Here is a 21,485-nt window from a genome sequence, read left to right on the forward strand (position 1 = left end):
ACACTGAGAGAATTCGCATTTTAAAAACCCTGGTGCAGATAGGAAACAACAGATAAGTGCCTTTGATGCTACTGCCTCAAGGGATATCCACCACCAGCGCCTTGCCAGCTGCTTGTGCTTGTAGGAACCTTTGCTTCTGGCACTGTAGTCACCTCCAGCTTTTAGCTTGATTTAAAATGACATTGAAGAAGGAGTTAGCAACAGTACTGATGCAGCTGACATGGTTGGTTGTGGGTGGCCTTCTCTAAGTGAAAAGAACTTAAACTATTCCTTGTTCTCCATTTCTGTCTCTGCAGGTAGCCAAGAGCTGCAAGTGTCATTTCTCCTGCAGGGCACTGCATTTGGCTTTGCAGCAGGTAGTTTTGTCCCTGGCCAGTGTCTACCATGAGAGAATTCATGTCTTTCTATATTTTTTAGTTGCTCTCTGTCCTTTTAATTCTATAATTTCCCTTTGTTGCCCTGCCTTCACCCAGACCCCTGTGCTCTGTGTTATTTATATACCTGGGGCTGTGCAGCCCATGGTACAATGAACAAAGAACACAGAGCTACACGAACACTGGGTTTCACATTCCACAAGGTTAGATTTAAGTTATTGAGGTTGCTCAAACAGTTTTTTCCTGCCTCCAAGGTTAGTGTGAGCTCTATAGCACAGTGCTTTATCACTGATTCTTTACCATCAAGTTTCTCATGAGCTGCCTCCTTCTCCCCATTAGAGTTGCAGTGTGGGGAGTTTCCAAGCCCTGCAGTGCTAGGCTGTGTTGCAGAGGAGTTGCATGCTTTTTTATAGTGTAATTGGAATAGAGGCTGGTTTTTGACTTCTTTCTGTCAGTGCAACACAAACCTATGGCAAAAATGAAGAGGCACTAGTCATCCCCCTCCAGCTTTTCAGATTTTATTTTTCCCAGCTTTTTCAGGTACTGAAGGAATGCTGAGAGGTGTCTGACAAGCCCCAGTGATGCACAACAAACAGTGCTGGAGCAGGCTCCCAATGGGTTGGGTACAGGCTAGGGCTGTGATGCTTGCCTGGGCTCTCTTTTGGCTTTGTGAATCTTGATTCGTCCTGGACAGCAAACAGCAGAGCAGTGTTTTTCATTTCCTTGAGTGTGATATGGACCATATCACGGTTTGATAAATGTGCCGTGCTCCAGCGCAAACAGCAGAATTACCGAGTGTTGGGTTATTTGGCCTCTGTCTTGGCAGCACTTTGTTCCTCCTTTTTCAGCAGAGAGAAGGATGAGTAATGCTGGCTGTGATGCTGGGGCAGCTAGGAGCTGGATTGAGGCCAATGAAGCAGTTAAGATGCCCCCTCACAGATTTTACATCTGGTGTTTAGAAACGGCTGCCCCTTCAGTCTAGTGGCATAGGAGTGGCAGCTCTGTCCCCAAAAATCCCCTTAGCAATCAAACTTTAATCCATTTGAGAGGGACAAAACCCATAACCTTCGGCAGGGATGGCTGCAGGCAGTCTGGCCTGGCAGGCTCTGGTACCCCCAAAGGGAGGGCTGGCAGAAGCACACCTTTCCTGCTTTCCAGAGGAGACCCTGCTTGTCTTTCCCTCTGGGAACAGCCTGGGCTCTCCAGACCCCAGACTCCTTCAACAACATAAGCCAAGCATTATGCGTGTTTATCCAAGCCTCTGGGCAGTCTCAAGCCAGAAGCACTCTAAGAAATGCTGTCTGGGACAGGGCAAACCCAGAGAGAGTGTTGTGTGAGCTTCTCTTTTAAAGAATGTGTTTAGAAAAATCTCACATGTGATTAAAAACAAAAAAGAGACTGAGTGGAGTAAATTCTGCTAATTTTTCCTATTTTATTTTTAAATGAAGGACATAAGCCTGAGCTATCTCTGACTGCAACTGGGTGAGATGTTCAATATGACACACAAGTAATTTTATTTTCTCATATGTAATCTTCTAGTCACCTATTCAAGAGGAAGGAATACATTCTTTCCAATTTTCACCTCATGTCTGGTGAAAATGTGAGAGATCAGATACTAGGGAATTTTAAAGGAAAACCTAATCTGATCCCTTGGATGGGCAATATGGCATTTTTTCCCTAATCCCTGGATTGCTCAGTTCCCTCTCCTCCCCTTACCCCCACCTCCTCAGTGCAGAAAGGAAAGCACTGAAATGTGATTTTGCCATCAGCAGAGGATGGGTTGAAGCTGTCATTTTCCTGCCCATACAACAGCTTCTTCCAATTCCAATTTCCCTTCTTTCTGAAGAAAGGCTTTGAGTTTGGTGTTTGTGTTAGTACCTGGTCCAGTAAGGCACGGCTGCTGAGCTGGGGGCTCCTCTCCTTTCACAGCTCGTGCTATTCTTCTGTGGGAAGAGATCAGATGAGTAATTTGGGGAGAGAGATGGAGGGAAAAAAGGAGCTGACCTATGGCTTTGAAAGTGCTGGGTTCATTCCTCCTCATTTCCTAATTGGCAGGGAGTGCCTTCTGCTCAGGGAGAGACAGAGGCAGGGAGAGCTTCCAGCACACTCTGATTATACCCCTCCTCTGACCTAGCAGAAAAAGAAGGTAATTCACTTTTTTTTCGCTCTTTGGCCTTTGTCCTAAGATTACTCAAGTCTTTTGCTTCATGAAAATTGGAGATCATCCCATTTTACACATGAAGTGCCAAGATACCAAATGGCCTTTCCTTTCTGCCACCAGTGATGTTATTTTGCTATCCTCTGTGGCTGTGCATCTTATCAGTCATAAAGCTGAGCCTGACTGCCTGCTGAAGGATATGGATGTGGGCCTGCTCCATGTGTCTGCTTCTCCCATCTGTTTGTGCTGGGAGCTGCAGGTGATAAAAAAACGATTTGATTATTTCAACCCACTCAGAGTTTTGGATCCTCCATATGACCAAAGATAGGCTTTTCAGTGGGTCACCAGCAATTATAAAATGAGAGACGGAGGGGAAGGAAGGGTGGGAAGTTGTGCTTAGAGTAATACTTTATAACAAATTTTTCCAAGCTTGAAAGAAGCCAATAAGGATGTGAAATACAGAGAGAAAGAAAAGAGGGAAGAAATAAGCTGGGGTACCAAAATCAACTCCACCCACTTTGATCTGATGGGTGAAAAAGAGAAAGATGTGGATTCCTCTCCTGCAGGAGACGCAGCTTGCTGTCTCAGGAGTCAGCTCCCTGGCAGGTCAGCTCTCCTGCCCACTCCTGCCTGCATCATGCCCAGAAATCACAGGGGTCTCCTGGGTTCTGCTGTGTCCCAGCTGTGCCTGGACAGCAGCCCCTGTTTCCTGCATGGGATCCCCTTTCCCAGCCCCATTCCCAGCCACCCCTACCCAAACACACCGTGGGAGCTTTTTGTTCCTGATTCAGTCACTTTGCAAACAGTGTCACAATTTGTCAGGTGCTGAGCATGATATTTGCTTGATGGAAATGTTGGCCCTATTGTGAATCAATCCTAACAGCTTCTCACAGCGAGGTTGTGAGACAATGAGACAAATTTACTACACAGGCAGACAAAGCAGCTCCTATTATGTGTGCAACCACAAATAATAGGAGGATAAATGGGAACCAGTGAAAATATCTTCATGATGGGTGGCTGCAGGCACAACAGTGTGTGTCAGTGGCTGAGTGAGTGAGTGAGGGAGGTGCTGGGGACAGCCAGGTGAGCCTGCAGGGCTCCTGCCTGATGTGCCTGAGCTGGGGGTGTGTGCTGAAACCCAGGAAAGGTTTCAAAGCCATTCTGTGAAGAGTCTGCTCAAACAGAGTAGGAAAAAACCTTTTTTTTTTTTTTTTATATGATGACCTTTTGCTCATTCTAAGGAAGTTTGGCATCAGGTAATACTTGTGAAGGTACCACAATATATGCATTTTCTTGTAGTTCCAGTCTGCTGTGGTGGAGAAGGGTAGCTTAAAAGTTCCCAGGGGAACATTCTCGTTGTAAAAATATTTTTTCCAACTAAATTATTCTGGGAAAGATGCTGTTTTTAAAAAAAAAAAAAAACAAACTCACAATATGACCAATGTATTTATCTATTAATCTTGTAAGTAAAATATAGAATGGTTGAAATTATAATTCATATTTTATATATATATATATATATATATAACATATATAATATAATATATAATGTATAAATATATATTATATATAAATATATAATGTATATTTATATATAACATATATAATATATATTGCATTATATGTATAATATATTTTATATTATATATATATAAAATATATATAATCCTGAGTTCTTCTTTTCACTCTGATTCAAAAGAGAAAAGTGATTTTGTTTTGATCTGAAATATGAGAATTTTCCAATGAATGGGATTGCAGGCCAAAGTTATTTGGTAGCATTTGTGAAACTATCTTGGCCATGATTCATTTTTTATGATAGGAATGTGTTGTAATGACCACATCTAGAGCTGGTCAGCCCTATGGCACTCAGCCTCTTTTGAGCTACCAGAGACTGAAGGAACATGGAAGATAAATTGTCCTCTGACTGCTAGCAGGAACTTCTTGATGTCATGATTAAAATATGTCATCAGAGTAATATTGGGTGGCCATCCAAATTTTTCCAGCTAAAGAGCGAGGTCATTCTCCAGGGATGTCTGAAAGCTGAATGTACATCAGGTGTATGGTTAATGGTTGGTTTTTTCCTTTTCTTTCTGAGAATGTTCTGAATCTGGGAGTCTTCCTCTGCAGCTACTGGTGGAAGTAACTGGTCGGTAGAAAGCTGAGCAGTCACTTACTGGCAGCAACTCTTGTCCTACAGAGAGTAAGAAAGTGATGTCTGGTGTTAGAGCTGGAAAGGCTCCTGCCCTGGAGAGGTCTTCAGGCATTTCTGCTGCTCCTTTCTCAGCATGGAGCAGCTGGATCAGGATCTTGGCAGGATGGGGATCTCTCTCTCCCACCATGCTCTGCTTGCTGAGCACCACGGTGTGCTGGGCTCAACAGAATTTTGTACTAGTCAAATTTCTGTGAGATTTGGCTCTCTGGCCTGAGCAGCTCCCATCCAGCTGGTCTGGGTGGCAGAAAAGGAAGGAGGGTAAGGCTGAAGGGTATTGGAAACTGCAGCCTGGAAACAAATGTAAGAGAGAGGTGAAATAGCAAGGCAGTGTTATAGTAAATTGTGTCTGGACAAGGGATTGCTGAATTGTCAGTCACAGAACAGTGTCTGCTTGTACTGGTTTTGCTGTTCCAGACATATGCCTCCCACAGGATTTAAGAACTTTCTTGGGAAGAGACCATGTGAATGTGCAGTTCTTGCCATTAAGGCTAATGCATTTCCTTCTAATGGCTCTGCTGTGATGAATCAGTCCCCACATGCACATCTTAATGGTTGGTGTCACGCCCTGCTGGCTCTGGAAAAATTGTGAGTGCTGGTATGTGTGAAAAAGTCAGTATGAGGAGAGGAGGAATTATTTCTGCAGGATAATTTCAGGCTGGGGACACTACCCCTACTCAATGGTTGTTAGCATGTGAGGGAGTCTTCTCCAGAGGACCATTTTGCCAACATAATTCTGCCTCCAAACTGTTCTCTGGAAGAGTCCATCTCTACTGACTGCAGGCAGTCCATGGAAAGCTGTCTTAATATTAGTTTTTATGTGGACCCTTCCTACAAACAGGGTGAATATATGTATATTCTTCTTAGTGTTTGACAAATGCTTCCAAATTGAAAAAAGGCAAAACAGAGTTTTTCTTGCAAAAATTTGGTGGGTTTTCTTTTTGTTTCTTGGGATTTTTTTGGTTGCTTGGTGTTATTTTTTTTTTTTTTTTTAGTTTTGTTGTTGCTGTTTGGGGTGGTTTTTTTTTGGCAAGATATAAATCTGCTTTGAAGTGGAAGTGGTGGCTTCTTTTAGTGGATGCTGGCAAGTGTGTCAGTTTTATAAAGTGCTGCAATATCTCTCCAGCCAAATAGAGATGTTGCCATTTTGCCTGCTGTGAGCTGCATCTCGAAAATGAACAGCTTTGCCAGCTGCAGGGGCAGCTGGGAGCCCCTTGTTCTGTGACTCTGCCCTGGTGCAGGACATGAGAGCACATCTCTTGCCTCTCTAGGGTGTGCACATTGCACATCTAGGGGGGCACGTTTGTCATGTTTTCCATGAGCTACAATAGATTGTCAGAGAAGTGAAATGCGCGGATTGCCCATGACTGCTGGTCTCAGGATTGCTCTCGAATGGTTCAAAGCCAGCCCTGGCTGCTGAAAGGAGCATGTGTTAGAGGAGGGTGCCTCTGTGCAGGTCCTGATGTTATTCCCTGGGACAGTCCCTTTTTTGGTGAGCTTTGCTCTTAGCTTAACATTTGCTGTTGCTCTAATTCATTTACCTCGCCAGAATGGCACAAACAAAACCTGCAGGGGGGAAGGAATGGGGACAAATCATCTTTATTGTGAATATGTGACACCTCCAGCTGTTGATGGTGTGCTGAATGGCACCTGGGTGGCTGGCATCTGACCTCTTTATTAGTTTTACTCTTTTCTTCCTTTGATTTGTTGGGAGCCTGAAAAGCTATAGATGAAATGAAAAAGGACTAAAGAAGGGTAAATCACTTCAGGCATTCAAGCGTGTTTGTGATTATTCTGCAGGAAGAAAGATGACAGGCTGTGGTTATTTGGTTTATAAGTAGAAGAAAATATGATGGAATAAGTGAGCTCAGGGGCTTTTTCTTTGCTTGCCATACATGATTGTTTTGTGTGTATTTAACAGGGACTTCACTGCTGCAGCAAATCATTGAAGGGGAATATTCAGTGGAATCCAAAGAAGGATTAGGCTTTAATAGGAAAATGAATTGCATTTGTAACAAGCCTGACTGCTGAGTACTGACAATGTCACTGGAGCTGCCAATGATTTCTTGCTTCAGGAGCTGAGAATGTGATCTGGAGGGGCTGGAAGGGAGTGTCTGTGCACTGCACCTCTCCATCCTTCACTGGGCACATGCCTGTGCTTCTGTCTGCCTTGCCCTGAGTTGGTGGGACATTGAGCAGAGTTTTGAACTCATTGGGCAGTGATTTGATCAGGCATGACAGCCACTAAGAACCTAAACAAATAGCAGAGAAGCTAATTCTGTTCCCCTATCTAAAATTCTAATCTTGTTTGTGACATCATAATTGGTTGCCATAGGGACAATTATGGTGTCATAAAAAAAGGATTAATGATGAGTTTAAGTGAGGATTAAGCAGCTGGAACAGATGAACTTTTTAATAACTCCTGCCTCCTCTGAAAGCTACTGTTTTGTGCATAAAAATATAGCTCCAAATAAAGAATGATGGGCTGCATCAAAGTGAATATGCACTGAAGGAACTATTATGCATGCAAAAGGATATTGCTCTAAGTTTCTGAGGTCTATCAGGATGCTGCACTGTAAAGGAAATTTCATCCATGTAGAGAAATGCTGGAATGAGCAACAGATCTCCTGTGTTTTTTTCCAGGTGTGAAGCTCCACAGTTTATTTCTGTGCATCTTTCTTTTGTGTATTTAAAGATGAAAAAGTATGCATACTTGGGGTGAATGTTCCACTGTACTTAGTTTAGAAAATAAGTATGAGGGAAGTGATATGTAGAAGATAAATGAATATTGATGCAACTTAATATATTCACTTGTGAGGGTGCTTCAAATTTTAGTGGCTTGTCTGTTTGGAATAGGTTTTGTCAAGAAAATCAGGATTCCTTGAGCTAGCATATTTCAGGATAGATGATCTTAGCTTTTGCCTGTGCTATAAAGCTGGGAGGGCTGCTCAACAGAGAGCAAATCAAGCAGCCAGGATCCTTGTGCCCAAGCTGACAGGATCTGAACTGCTGCATTAAATGGTCAGTTCACACATGTTGTCCATGCTCCTGATTGTATGTGATTTGTAAATCAAAGCTTTGAAAGCAAATCTCTATTGCTGATTTGAAAAGCAAAGTTTTGAAAAGAGCTGAATAGTTTCTGCAGCAGGAGTGTCTGTGCTGGCTGCTTTGTCCTGCAGGTTCCCTCAGAGCTGGGCAGGCTCCGTGTGGCTCTTGCTGCCCTGACCCCTCTGCAGTCAGGTATTGGCAGAAGGGCCATGGACAGCAATTATTAACACGTGACAGGGGATGGAAAAGTCCTGTGAATGGCTCTTGGGATGGACTCAGTGGCAAGAAACTACCTGAGGGCCTGTGTGTGGGTGTCAGTGCTTTGTTGTCTCTCTTGCTCTTGTTACCTTTGCTTAACTCTTTCTGTCTCTCTCCTCCCGGCTCTTCTTGGTGCCTCTGTTACGAGCTGGAGAGGAAGGACTGTTTCTGGGAGGGGAAACACAGGGCTCCTGAGCTTTTCTGGGCACCCAGCTCTCTTGCTTATTGCCATGATGTTGGTCTTTGTTGGGACTTTTGGAGTGGAGTAAGAACAGCACCAACTCTTTGGTTGTGGTTGCTGAGCCCTGGAGCAGAGCTGCTCTTGCATCCATTATTGAAGTGCACGGCAATCCTTACCAGAGTGCACAGGCTTGCAGACAGGGGCTTGTATGCCAGATCTCCTGGCATTTCTGCTGGGATTGCATGGATTTGTATACCAGGTGCTCCTGGCATTCCTGCTGGGATTGCATGGATTTGCATGGCAGGTGTTCCTGGAATTCCTGCTGGCATTGCCTCCTGCCTTGGGTGCTGCTGGCAGAGGAGGTTGGGTGTCCTTGGCCCTGGCCCTGCTCTTGGCTGCTGCATGCTGAGCACAAGCCTCTCTCTGAAGCGTTTTTGGGGAATAATGACAAACTCTTGGGTCTTCAAAATCCTGTACAGGTGTACATTAATCTCTGCAACATCACTGGGGTGGCAGAGGACAGGCTGTTCTCTTACCACAGGAGAAGAAATTCAAGAGAAAAGGTTAAGCAGTGAATTTTTCAGGTGTTAGTAGAGGTCCTTTCAGAGTACCTGCTCAGGGCCACATGAGCTTGGGGCACCCAAGAGGCTTTCTCTGATTTTTAGCCAGGCTGAAGGTTTCACCACAATTATAGGGGATTTCTGTGGGTATAGTGCCAGTAGGTTTGGATGCTCTGACTGCTGCCTTCTCCTTTCATTTATCTCTTCTCTCCCAAAGTCTTTGACCTTCATTCCTCCTGGATGAATGCAGCAGCCCAGTGTACAGCATTTCACCTCCATCTGCCCCCAGGCAAAGGATTTGCTGGCCAAGGATCCAACCCTGCTGTTTTGCAATGCTTTGGGAAGAGCAGTTTATAACTGCCATGAGCTGTACTCTGGCTAGTCCTGCCCTCCAAGATACTGAAATCAGCTTGGGAACAAAAATTTTAACAAAATTGGAAGTATTAGAAAGCAAGCATTTTTATTACAGTGCTGGACACATCTGGGGGACTTTTCCCCTAACTGGATGTGTGTTGTGAAATTTCACAACAGGGTGTTTATTCCACCATGATTGATCATATTCATTATAGCATATTTCCTAGCTAATGCATGAACATCACTTTTCCTAGAATTAATTTAGAGGCCTCTGCCTCTTACTGGAAGTCTTCTTATGGTTCTGAAGGGTCATCTTAAGGTGTTTCTGGTGGTCATATTCACCGAGAGCCCCTAGTATTGTGATGACTTTGCCTTGAACTTCTCTTAGGGCATGTGCTGTTATTTCTTGTTGCGTAACTTTGCCACAGAAGCCCCTATGTTCCCCATTACCTGTTTATCCACTGGTCCTAGCTATGTTTTTCATCCTGTGTGCCCACTTTTACCTTCTTTTATCTAATTTGCTAGTTAGTCTTTAAGGTCTATTTTGCATCTTCAAGGCAACTGGTAATTGTTGTTCTCTGTGTTGTCAGTAGGAATATTACAGAGTAGGAGGGTGGCTGCTCTGAGCTTTGTGCAGGATGGGGAGTTCTGTGCTCCCATGTCCTGGAGCAGCAAGTGCAGGACAGAGTGGCTTGATGAGCCCAGAGCAGGGCAATGGCTTGTGCCAACACAGACCCCTATAATCTGTGCTTTCAGGGGGAGCTAAACCCCTCTGCTGTGTGGACCTTGGTGGTTCTCTTCTGAAATAGATTATCTAGTTGAGTCTCTTTCTAGATCACAGCAGTAATTCCTTGAGGAATAGCTAAGAGGGCACAAACAATTTTATCATCTCCTCCAGACTGAGAAGGTTTGCCCACCACCAGGTGTGGAGATTCAGGCAATTTGACAATGCAATACCCAAGGAACTACTTGGTTATTTTTTCCATCTGAGCTTCTCCAGCAGTCTGCAAGCTCCTCCCTTCCCACCCAGAGATGTGGGGCTCTGGCTGCCCTGGGCACACCTCAGCTCAGTGCCACCTTCCTCAGGGTTTGTCCAGGGACCTGGTGCCACCAGTATAGTGATGGGGACCTGCTGGTACATCAGAGGGGTGAATCTGGGAGAAAGCACTGCCCTGGCTCGCTCTCAGATGTGGTCCCTCCCTTAAATCCCAAGTTTTCCTTTGTAAAATCAGAGGCATCCTGTTTGTTTACAACAGGCTGCACCAGATTCCTTCCTCCTTGCTTACAGCAAAGGCAAGGTGTAGAGCTGGAAGAAGTGTTCTGTTCTAACTCCTGTGCTCTCAGGCACTGAGATAAGCTTATCTCAGCTGTGTCTTAGACTGTCTGTGTATGGCACGTGCTCAGTGAGAGGGCACAACTGTGTGCCTCTGAGCTGGGCAGGAGAACATTATTCATGAGTGGTCACATGCAGCTGACAAATGTGGAATTGGACCAGTGGTACCCCACAGTGCAGCACAAACAGCCTGGCTGTGCCCTGAGTGCCTGCTGTGCTGCTGGGGCTGGTGGTGGAGGTGCCCCTTGTGACAGCAGAGCTCATGATCTGCCTCTCTGTGGGTGAGGAACAGGACAGGGCTGTCCCTCCTTTCAAACAGGGTGTGAGTACATCTCTAGGCTAGCACAGCTGTTCTCAGAGTCACCTTGCCCTTGCAGAGTTCAGATGGACACCAGCAGCACTTTCTGCCCCAGGCTGAGGGTTTCAGGGACTGGTCCTGCCTGCCTGGGCTGCAGAAGTGTTCCCTGGAAGTGCAGTCCTTGTGGTCTCAGGAGGCATTAAATACAGGTTAAACTGAAAAGCAAGTGGGAGCAGTGGGTCTGGATGTTAACATCTGCCAGAGCACAGAGGAAGTACGTGAAGCAAGGGGAATTTCTCTGTCTTGTTGAACCCTAGGCAAGAATTGTGAGCCAGAATGCGTCAATAATGTGTTTATATAGATGCCTTGAGCTCCCTGCTGCTTTCCAAAACACAGCCATAAGCTAAGCCTGTTTCACCTTGTGACATTTGAAACCTGTTTCCATTTGCTACATCAAAATCCCTCCCCTCCCCCAGTATTTTATCTTTGTCCTAATTAATCAGAAGATTATTAAAAGTCCTTACCCAAACCTCGTGAACAACTTCTTAAATTCTAGACTGAGTTTATTTCACTTTAGCTGGGACTGAAGTCCTCTACCTCTTGTAAGTTACTGAAAAGCCTTTGATATTGGTTTGCTCACACATGGGTGAAGACACTGTTCTGGTTTTATTAGTGATCTCCATATCAGAGAGAAGACCAGGCTCTGAGGCTAACCTGGAGGTCTTTGAAAGAAAGCTAGAGGCAACCAACACCCCAGATCCCAATCCCATTAATTTCCATCAGATCTGCTCTCCAGCTTCTATGATTCCTCTGGAAAATTGCTGCAAGTGGATCCACCTCAGAGGAGCCTTCTGTGGATCAGGGTTTGGTGGCTCTAGAGAGGATGTTGATGCTGTCCTTGTTTGAAATGGGGACTTCCCATGGGTGAAGCGGTAACAGTTTATATCTCACCTAAATCTGGGCCTCACTCTTTAGGGCTCCCCTTTTTAGATATTTTAGAAATATTAAGTAATAAATTTCACTGCAAGATATGTGCAAATGGGAAATTATTTCTGGCTTAGTATTTCTTTTCTGAAGAGCTGTTCAGTCTTATGAGGGTTTTGATGATGGTAAATGAAGAAAAGAAAACCCTCCAGCCAAATATCTCTTGAACAGAACCCCCTTTTCATCTGAATCTGGGAACATGAAAGTACAAATCTGTCTCTTGCTGGAAAATTTCATTTCTGTTCTAATTTGTAATAGGTCTCTAGGTGCTGCAACAATTTCCTTTCTCTGCAGATTTATCCTGAGCCTTTGTCAACAGTTTGGAACTGAATGGATGTTTAAAGTACATTTTTCTCTATTCTTTCCCCTTACATGAAGTAAAAAAGAAAAGTCTAAGCAAGTTGGTGACCAAAATGAGCCATGGAGACAAAAGTGTTAAATATGAGTCAGACTATCTTGTTTTAGCGTGTGAGTCAGCTTTGGTTTTAAGAAAAACATTTAAAAGATGATTGCAAAAAATGCTGAATGGAAATATTTCAGAAGAGTCTCTGTGTCCCTGAGTGAGAAGATGGGAGATTTACTTATCTCCGTGCAGAAATGATCACAAAGTGTTAAAAGTAGTACAAGTGATGAGCTCATAGAAATTGAAGGGTCTTCTTTGGGAGGATCATGCCCAGTGTCCCCATTTATGGCAGAGGAAGTGTTATTGAAAGGGAATATCAGGGTGCAAGGCCAGGGCAGTTAGTCCCTTGGTTTACCAGGCACGGGTGCCAGGAACATGTGGGTGCTGGGACTCCAGGGAAGGAGAGACTGAACTGCTCTGCCTGAGCTGCCTTGGAGGCCTTTGGAGCTGGGCTGAGGCACTGGAGGCTGCTCCTGCCCTTGGCTGGTGAGCCAGGGGTGCTGTGACCACTTTTTGGGGAGGAGACTTTGTGCGTGCACTGAAGTTCAGCCACCTCGGTAAGAGGGTAGCAGGTGTGAAGGGGAAGGGAGCATTTAGAGAATGGAAAGACTGAGGAGCTGGCAGAAATCTATGGAAGGTTTTTCCTCTCTGGATTTGTTATACCTGCTTCCTGTATTTCACAGCATTACCTTTTTGAAAAAAGGATGATCAGCCCAAAGGGATAATCTTCGTCTGTAAAGCTGGAAAACACCAGCAGAGAAGAGCAGGTGATGTGTGGCACAAAATAGCAAATGAACCAGCTAAAAAGCTATCCAAATTCCCTGTAAAAAGAACATTTTGAGAAAAAGCAAAGAGTTGCCATTAGCATGGAATGGACTATTGCTGTGCACTGTAAATGAAGTAAATTTATTCCTGAATCCACTCTGCCTTTAAGAGCTTTGCTTGTAGCCAGACAAAATGTTTATTTGAAGAACACAGTAGCTTCTTCTTACTCATGGATAAAGATGAACCAGCAAACGGTGGAAATGCATTATTATTATACTTCATCACAGGGTAAGGGTTATTATGTGCTCTGCCTGGCTTTACTTGTTGTAAAAGGCTACAGCACTCAGAGCTTTTAGAAAGCCACAGTGGTTATCTGCTTGAAGCAAAAGCAAGGGATTTTTTATTTACTGCTCTAGCTCTCAGTGCTCATCCTTGGGTTTGAAGTAAAATTTCAGCAGGAACTGGGAATGGCAGGGGTTTTGCTTACTCTGCTTTTACTTGCTGTCCTGATGTTCAAACATTGTCAGGTCCTCCATGGAAAAATAAGCCAAAGAGGTGGGGCTTCCCCCCACCAGTTTTATAAGTAGATACTCAAGTTTTCACCTAAATATAAAAAATGGGAAGGGAACTGAAACCTACTCATATGACAGTTGTTCCAGTGACCTCTCAGGAACCACCTCTTCCCTCTGTCTCCCCCTCATCTTTTTTTCACTTGGCTACTCTGGGGCAGTCACAGGGTACTCCTCAAGCCTCCCTGGATGTACTGGTTTCTTGTCTTCATGCTGGACACCTCCTGAAGCTGACAAGAAAGTCAAACACTGGGTGCTGGGGGCAGGAGCCAGCAGAACTTCTCAGGAATGTGGGATCGGTGGAAAGACAAGCACCCTTGGAACACACGAAGGTTGGAAGATTCCATGTGTGCTGGTGCACATTTATCTGCGTGCTCCAGGTTGTCATGTGTGTATTTATATCTCTGTGGGCCACCTGTGTGATCCACATTAGCTGCAGAGTGTGTGTCAGCATGTTTGTGTACAATAGTGAGCTCATGTAGTAAAGGAGCAAAGGGACTCTTTAAAGGGCTCACCCTGTTGGTTTCTGTCATGGCAATTGGAGTGGAGAGCTAAAGAGGAATTTTCTCCTTAAATGTCACCAAGTGGCTTTAAATGTGTGGTGTGGAACACTTGAAGTAGTGGGGTGTGACAGAGGACTTTTCAGACTTTAAATGATGTTGTGCTTTTAATAACTTCTTGTGAATTCATGCCTTGAAGTGCGAGAATTTTAGAGGGGTTTATGTGAAGGGTAAGAGGACTGAGATTTGACCTGCCCTCAGAACAAAGTTAGCTTGGTGCTCCTGATCTGTGCAGTGCTTATTCTTCCTGCAGCTGGGGTGTGATGTTCTGGATGATGTTGGCTCTGCTGCAGCAGGCACAGAAAGCTGGGCCACCTTCAGGATGCCAGGCCACTCAGGAGACCTTTCCTCAGTGCCTGCCCTTTGCTTCCCTGAGTGGATAGACTGAGCACCCATCCCTGCTGGTTATCCCCCTTCCAGTGAGTGGAATTCTGATGGGATCCCCAAGAGCTGGCTTTCTTGTTCTCCTCCTCCTTTTGTTGAAATTACCCTGGCTTTGAGAGCTGTAAAATTAGTGGTTTCAGAACCTCTCAATTGTATTTGTAACTCTTCATGGTCGAGGTGTTTCTTGGTGTGAATGCACACAAATCACAGTGATTTGGAAGACAGGATGATATGTTTGCAACAGCCTCTGTACAGACTGGATTAAATACTGAATAATTTGGGACAAGGGAACCCCAATTATTAGTTCCTAGCTTTCCCTAATGAATCATAATGTTGTGTGTAGATCTTCATAAATCTTACTTGGTTTATAACTTCACTTGCTCCTTAGAAAGAGGCAGCCCTGCAGAAATCACTGAACATTGCAAACCCCTCTGCACTGGTTTCTCAGCTGTTGAGCCCTCATGCTGTGCAGATGTTTTCTAACCCATCAGCTCTCTAGTTTCTACTCCTCTTATTCTAAATCTTAGACTTCATTTACAGGCCTTTATCCAAGTATTTTCCTGTCTCTGTCTCAACAGCATCCATCATTGAAAACAAAGATGGACTCAGTATGAAAGGCTGTAGGATTGATTTGTTCAGTTTTCTGCTCATCTCATGTATAATTTGGTATCTGTTGGAACAGACAGAGTGACTCCCTGTGATTTCCTCTGACTACCCTGGGCTCCACTGTCCAAATGTGATTTTGAGGCATATTTTATTGATTATTGAACAGGTGTAGATGACTCTGTGAGCTGCTGTAGCTGTGGTCCAGGACCCTGCACCTTAATTTTGTGTGTATTGTATTTATTTCTCAAGTTTTATTGATTTTTTTTTTTGGTCTTTTTTGTAATTTTTGACAAGAAATGGCATTGTGGAACATAAAGTGTTGCTACATTTTGTTTCAATTTAGTTGAATGTAATACAATTTTCTTAGTCAGTCATTTGCCCAGATAAGTATGTAAGCACTCAGTGTTTATATTTTGCAAGCTGGGGAGGGTCTAATGCTATCTAGCAGGAAATCAGATTTTATATAGCTGAATATAGTACAGCAAAAGTAATTTGGTGTGGGGGGATAGAATGCAAGAAAATAAAGATCGTGCAGAAGGCAATCTCACCCCTGAGGAGTTGCAGCTGTACTAATTACCAAAGATTAGGAACAGGGCTGCCCTTAACAGGCTGCAGCTGTGTCCAATGAGGATGAGTGCTATAAAAGAGTGGGTTAGCTGATTAAGAAGAAAGCTGGGGTTTGTTTGCTGTGCTGTGAAGAAGAGGGAGGAGTCAGTGCTGTGAGGAGATGGCCGTGAGAAATCACCAAGAAGGTATGGAACTTTTGCAATAAGATGACAACAATTTGGGTTTTTTTATATTAACAACAAAATCTTATTTCATGGTTATGAATTTTGAGCCCTAAACTTTAGCCTTCTGATGGTATTGGCTGTGAATTGAATATATTTTTAAAATTTAATAGCTAGCTAACAGTGAAATTTTTAGTAAATCCCTCCTGTTTATGGCTTCTTTTCCCCAGTTGCTTACAGTGCCATAAAGTGAGTGCATCTACTTTTCAGATTACTTGTTGTAGTACAAGATGAGGAAAATTTTGGTGGCTAGGTCTAAATGCTTTTCTTAAAGTGAGCTGGGAATAAAAAGTCTGTTTTCCTTCACCCCTGCAAGGCTGTACATCATAAATGTTAGTTTGCCCTCTCCCTGTGAGCTGGGTTGTGGCAGGGCTGCTGCTGGAAGTTCTGGGTGGTTCAGATGCAGTGTGGGCCAGAGCAAGATCTGAGGAGGTTTTGTTTTGTTTTCTCCTTTGGCATCCATTCACGTTACCCCAGCTCTCTGAGGAGCTGCAGTAGCTGGGGACTGATGGAATGACAGAGCCCCAGGGAGGGAAAACTGATGGTTTCTGTTTGGAAGGAGGGGAAGAGGAAAGGTGTGTTCTGTGGCACCCTGTATTAATTGTTTCAGGAGAGGATGTTTGTGTCTTTAGGCTTGCTGTGTCTCAGACTCTGCTCTACAGCTGACCCTGAAGGCAGAGCTGAGGCAGGGAAATGGATGTGTCACCTATTCTGATTCTAAATAGTGGTGATGGTGATAACAGCTTTCTTGGAAATTATGTATATGGGGATGAGAGGTGGAAATGCTGCTGGAGACATCAACCAGCTGATTTTGAAACTGTGGTGTACTTAACCCTCCTGCCCCCAAACACAGAACTCCTCCCCCTTCCCTGAATCCCAGATCTCCATCTCTATTTCAGGACTTGATTGATCACAAACTTCCTGAAATAAGGGAGAAGGCTCAAGGAGGATGTTAAATTTGGATATTCAAAGATGTTAATTGCAATAGAACCAATTTCCTGATGAGAGCTCTTCTCCACAGAGAAGTCATCTCATCATTGTAGAAAAACCACCATAATTAACAGGAGCTGAAGCATTTATTGGCAGCTCATCACAGAGGCCTAGGTTAGTGTGTGTCCAGATAATCTCCTTTTTCACAGGAGCGATATCTTCATGCTCAAAGATGAGGTGTCTTGGTTTATGCTTGCCTCTCTGTTACTGATGTCTCAGTTATTCTCAGAACAGCAAATGTGTGGTTCTTTTGTCCACTTATCCAGACACAGAATTAGAATGATTGGACATCTTTTTGGGTAAAGTAGTATAGCAACTTTTCAGAGTGTTTAAAATTCAACCCAATAAAAATCCTGGAAAAATGAAGAGGGCAACCTTTCTCTTATGTCTCTTCTCCTTAGCTCTGTTTCCCTTTGGTGTTTCATGTGTGAGGCTTATGCTGCAAATTTGGACGCTGAGATGATAAATGCTGTATGCCTGGCCTCTGAGTGAGGAATAAAATTAATCCAATTCCTGTTATCCAGAAAGCAAAGCAGTGCAGGGCAAATCAGAAACCTGTTCTGTGGGAGAAGGTGTCTGGGAGGGTTGCACTGAAATAGAGAAGAATCTTTTAGCTGAGATGAGCCACAGTTTAATTTTCCTTGTAGGTCTCCAGCAGGGTCACTTGGTTATGCACATCCCCAATGGGTTAGACTTGGAAGTCTTTGGTCAGGTAAGATTCTAATGTTGGTGTAGAAGTGATGCACATGAACTACAGTTGCCTGGATCAGGGAAAAGCAAAATACTGTTGCACAGAAAGCAAAGCCATTTGCCTAGCTCCAGGTGCTTCCAGCATTTTGCCAGTGGGTATGGAATGAAGACACACAGAATTATGCTTCAGAAATGGACACTGTTTCTTAATCAGTACACAAGTGTGACAGAAGACTATTTTAAGAGCATCTACATTTGGTACAAAGGATGCAGAATCCCTCATTTAGTCTGATCTGTGCACTCCTTCTGCTTCAGCCTTCTCCTCAGCCACTTTCCCCACTCCCACCTGATGCTGCCAGAATTAGAACTCTGTCCCTACCAAAGCGACCCACAGCTCAGCAGCCCCTTGCCTTTCCCAGCCCCTCTCTGCTCCAGGCAGACAGCTTTCCCTACATATATCCCTGAATGTCAGGAACACGTTCTCTGCTCCCACTGCATCCTCCTTCTGCATGTACAGCCCACTCCTCCCCACCTGTTGCTGGTTATGGAAAAGGAACAAAAGCGAGCACGAGCGAATGTGCAGAGCTCTGTACAGCAGCAGAGGTGTCAATCTGAGCAAATCCCCAGCTTTAGCAAAAGCCTTCTTTCCCCTGCAGTGCCAGCATTGCTTTGCAGCTTGTGGTCCTTCCTGTGTTGAGCCAGGGGCTGGAAGGGTTTTTTTTGTGTCTTGTCTCAACCTCCTGCTTCATGCCCAGTGACCAACCAAGCACCACTGCCTACAGAGCATCCATAGCCTGGGACATTAGGGTACCTGCTGGTCCTAAAACATGATGAGAAGATTTTGTTGCCCTAAACATCTTATAGCAGGGGTAAACAGTGATATACAAATCCCTCTTCTTCCATGGGACAGAATGTCACTATTCAGAGGAACCAGTAGGTTCTTAAGCCAGTCCATGGCTGTGGTCTGCACACAGCATGTGGGTCAGAGCCAGACCCCTGTGCAGCTGCACTGAGGCCTCTCCCCACCTGGGAGCTCAAAATAATCTTGAGAGAAGCCAGAAGTGTAAGTAAAAGTCTGGTCATGAATGATTTTCTCTGCATGACAAACCTCACCTTTGCCAAAGGCTGTGCTGGTGGGAGAGGAGAGTTACCTTAGACCTTCTTGTCCTGGTGTCTTCAAGTACCAGCTCAAAATAATCTTGAGAGAAGCCAGAAGTGCAAGTAAAAGTTGAACTAACTAATTTGGGTGGGTTTTGACTGTGTCTGTCATCCCAGAATGGGGGAGTGCAAGAACTGTAGGAGGAAAGTTGGATGAGAGAGGGTGGTTGGGTGAGGATTTCAAATATGTGCAGGAGTATGTGCCTTAATGCATTGAGTGTGTTGGAGGTGAGGAACTAGAAAAAGAGAAGTTCTCTTAATAAGTCTGAGTCACTGTGTGAGTGGGGGGTGGTGGCAGAGAAGTCTCAGTGAGGCATGGATTCATAAACTGAGGAGGCCACTGGAAATTTTGCATGGGCTGAACTGGAAAACATGGAGGGGAAAGGAATGAAAACTGCTGTGCCAAGCTCTTCTAAAAAACCCTTTGAACTCTTTGCAGAGCCCACCTAGTGTTTACCTTGTGGAGCTTGTGAAAATAGACCATGCAAACCTTCTGAGGGACTGGAAGCATAATCTCAAGTAAATGGCAAATGGTTAACTTAATGAATAAATCTTGGACAATCTTCCCCTTGGTCCCTACACCACCTCTTCCTGGTTCAGGTACAAACCCAAAGGAGGCTTCAGTTGAAATAGTTTCAGCTGAATTTGTTTCTAAGGTTGTTCAGCTATGAATCTCTGAGCAAAACTGGAGGTAGGAGACTCATGGGGATTGAAGAAGAAGAAATAGCCCCCACAGTGCTTTCCTGCTGATCTGTGCACTCTGAGAGCCCAGAATATACTTTACACAAGGGGAGTAGCAAAGCCACCTGGGATTCCCATGTATACCTCTTCAAAAAAAGCAGCCCCCACAGAGAAATGAAAAAAGCAAAGTAGAGGGAGAGAGTAAACTTAGGTTGAATTTTAAAATGGCTTTGCTGAAGAATTAGGACCATGTTTATGAAAGAAAAGAGACTTCTAACAGGGGGCAGATTATTTAAAGTAGGTTTTGCAACACCTTCATCCAGAATGAATGAACCTTAGCTCAACTTAGTGTTGTTTTATTAACTTGTCTCTTCTTTCTACCTGTGGGCCTGAGCACACATACATAAATATTTCCAGAGATGGCTCCTTGAGTGCTGTTTCCCACATCTTTGTAAGGAGTAACAAGTAGTGGGCATGTCAGAAGGATCCAGATCATAAGAGTTTATAGTTTAGCAGAATACGGACCAGTGGGGGTGAAGTTAGCCAAGTTGCATATATGAAGCTCCATCTGAATTATGCCTGAACTTTGCACTTAAAATTTAGGGCTGCTAATTTAAGAAAGTATATTTCTGAAAGAGTTTGGGAGGAAGCCTAGCTGCGTTCCAGATAAAGAGGCACACGACCACCCATGTGTGCTGGGCAAGCAGGGGACCTGTGCAAAGCACAGCAAAAGGACAACCCGTTGTAAACCACAGTGTAACAGAGACTGCTTCTCTGGCAGTTATTTGCCATAGCTGCTGGGTCTTTCAGCTAAACTCAGACCAGCCCAAGCCTTGAATTAGCTAGAAATCAGTAGTCCAACTGCTTTCAGAATTGTGCTTTTATCCACTGGAGGCAGGCTGAGCAATGCCAAGTCTTCCATGGGGACCATGATTCATATGCCAGTGAACAGCTGCTGCAGATCCCTGGGTATGCCCAAATGATGCTGAAACTGATGCTTCTGCTATGGTGTGAGGCTATTTTGTTGTGGTGTGGGTGAATGATTAACTAGTTGTTAATTTCAGGTAAATTCAGGTAAATAGGGTCCTCATTAGCTTTGGTGTTGCATGCAGTGGGAATTCAGCCTCTTGAAATATTCTGCCTGTTGTTTTCCATCTTGAAATCACTAATTTTCTAGGTATTTACTTCGATGCAAATGAGTGAGATAGCGTTGCTCTTTCTCTGAATGATATTTGTTGTACTAAAAATTAGGAGGGGAAGAACAACTTAGGAATCTCTGCATCTAGCATATATATATACACACACATATATATTTATATATGTATTCCTCCTGAGATGGAAAGCATGGTTAGACAACTAGACATGCACACAGCAACTCTTGCCCCTAGTTTTTTCTCTGTTACAAGAAAATACGTGAAGAAAAATATGGTGTCTCTGAGTGGGAGTTATCACCTTGTAAGTATTGGCTTAAGACCAGAAGAAACAAGGTTTGTTTGAGACCTACATAATTCTGGCCTAGATCTCTGGTCCATAGTACGGAAAAAAACTTCATTTAGAAAGCTCTAGGCCACTGCAAACATCTTGTCTTTTTGGTGTTTCTCATATGTTTAGCCTCCTTTGCTTTCTGTTTTCAGTTTTCATCTCTGAAACACCTTCTCAGGGCTGCCCCCTCACTAATGGCATTAAAATTGCATTGCTGATGTATAGTGAGGTAGGATAAGGCTGATAGTGTGGACTTTAGGAGAAGGGAGTTGTCATGGGAAATGCTGGAAAGTTTCATCTAAAATAGCTGGGATTAGGGGTCTCTGTTTTCATAGCATGGTTCTCAAGCTGCATTATCCTACCCCGTGCTCTCTGCCTTGCTTCTGATTTCTCTTTGGAAAAATCCAGAGAGCCCTCAGGCCTAATGCATCCCTCTGCACCACAGTGGCTATTTCTGCCAAATTCTGGATATTGGACTTGGAAAGCTCATAGGACCTGTGGAGAAAGGAAGAGAGGAGGAAAGGGTGATTATCAAACACATTATCTTTTTGATCTCTTTTTTGAGGGAGGGGTAAAGGGAGGAGAAGGACAGAGGAGCCGAAAAGGAGAGTTCTGATGCTAGTTTATTTAATGAGCAAAACACATAAAGATT

At 44.1% G+C, this 21,485-nt stretch overlaps 1 protein-coding gene across 6 annotated transcripts in view; it reads left to right on the forward strand.

The window, feature by feature from the left end:
- The window catches only part of DGKI (diacylglycerol kinase iota), a 199,444-nt gene that overhangs the window by 10,652 nt on the left and 167,307 nt on the right, over window positions 1-21,485 (forward strand). The window contains exon 1 of one of the 6 annotated variants that reach the window (XM_059472543.1): window positions 15,721-15,796. The exons of the other annotated variants lie outside the window; for them this stretch is intronic. The gene's annotated coding sequence lies outside the window, so the exon portion shown is untranslated. Of the gene's footprint in view, window positions 1-15,720; window positions 15,797-21,485 lie in introns of those variants that run through there. 6 annotated transcript variants of the gene reach the window in all.

This window comes from Ammospiza nelsoni, chromosome 5, assembly GCF_027579445.1.
Source record: "Ammospiza nelsoni isolate bAmmNel1 chromosome 5, bAmmNel1.pri, whole genome shotgun sequence".
Classification (NCBI taxonomy): domain Eukaryota; kingdom Metazoa; phylum Chordata; class Aves; order Passeriformes; family Passerellidae; genus Ammospiza; species Ammospiza nelsoni.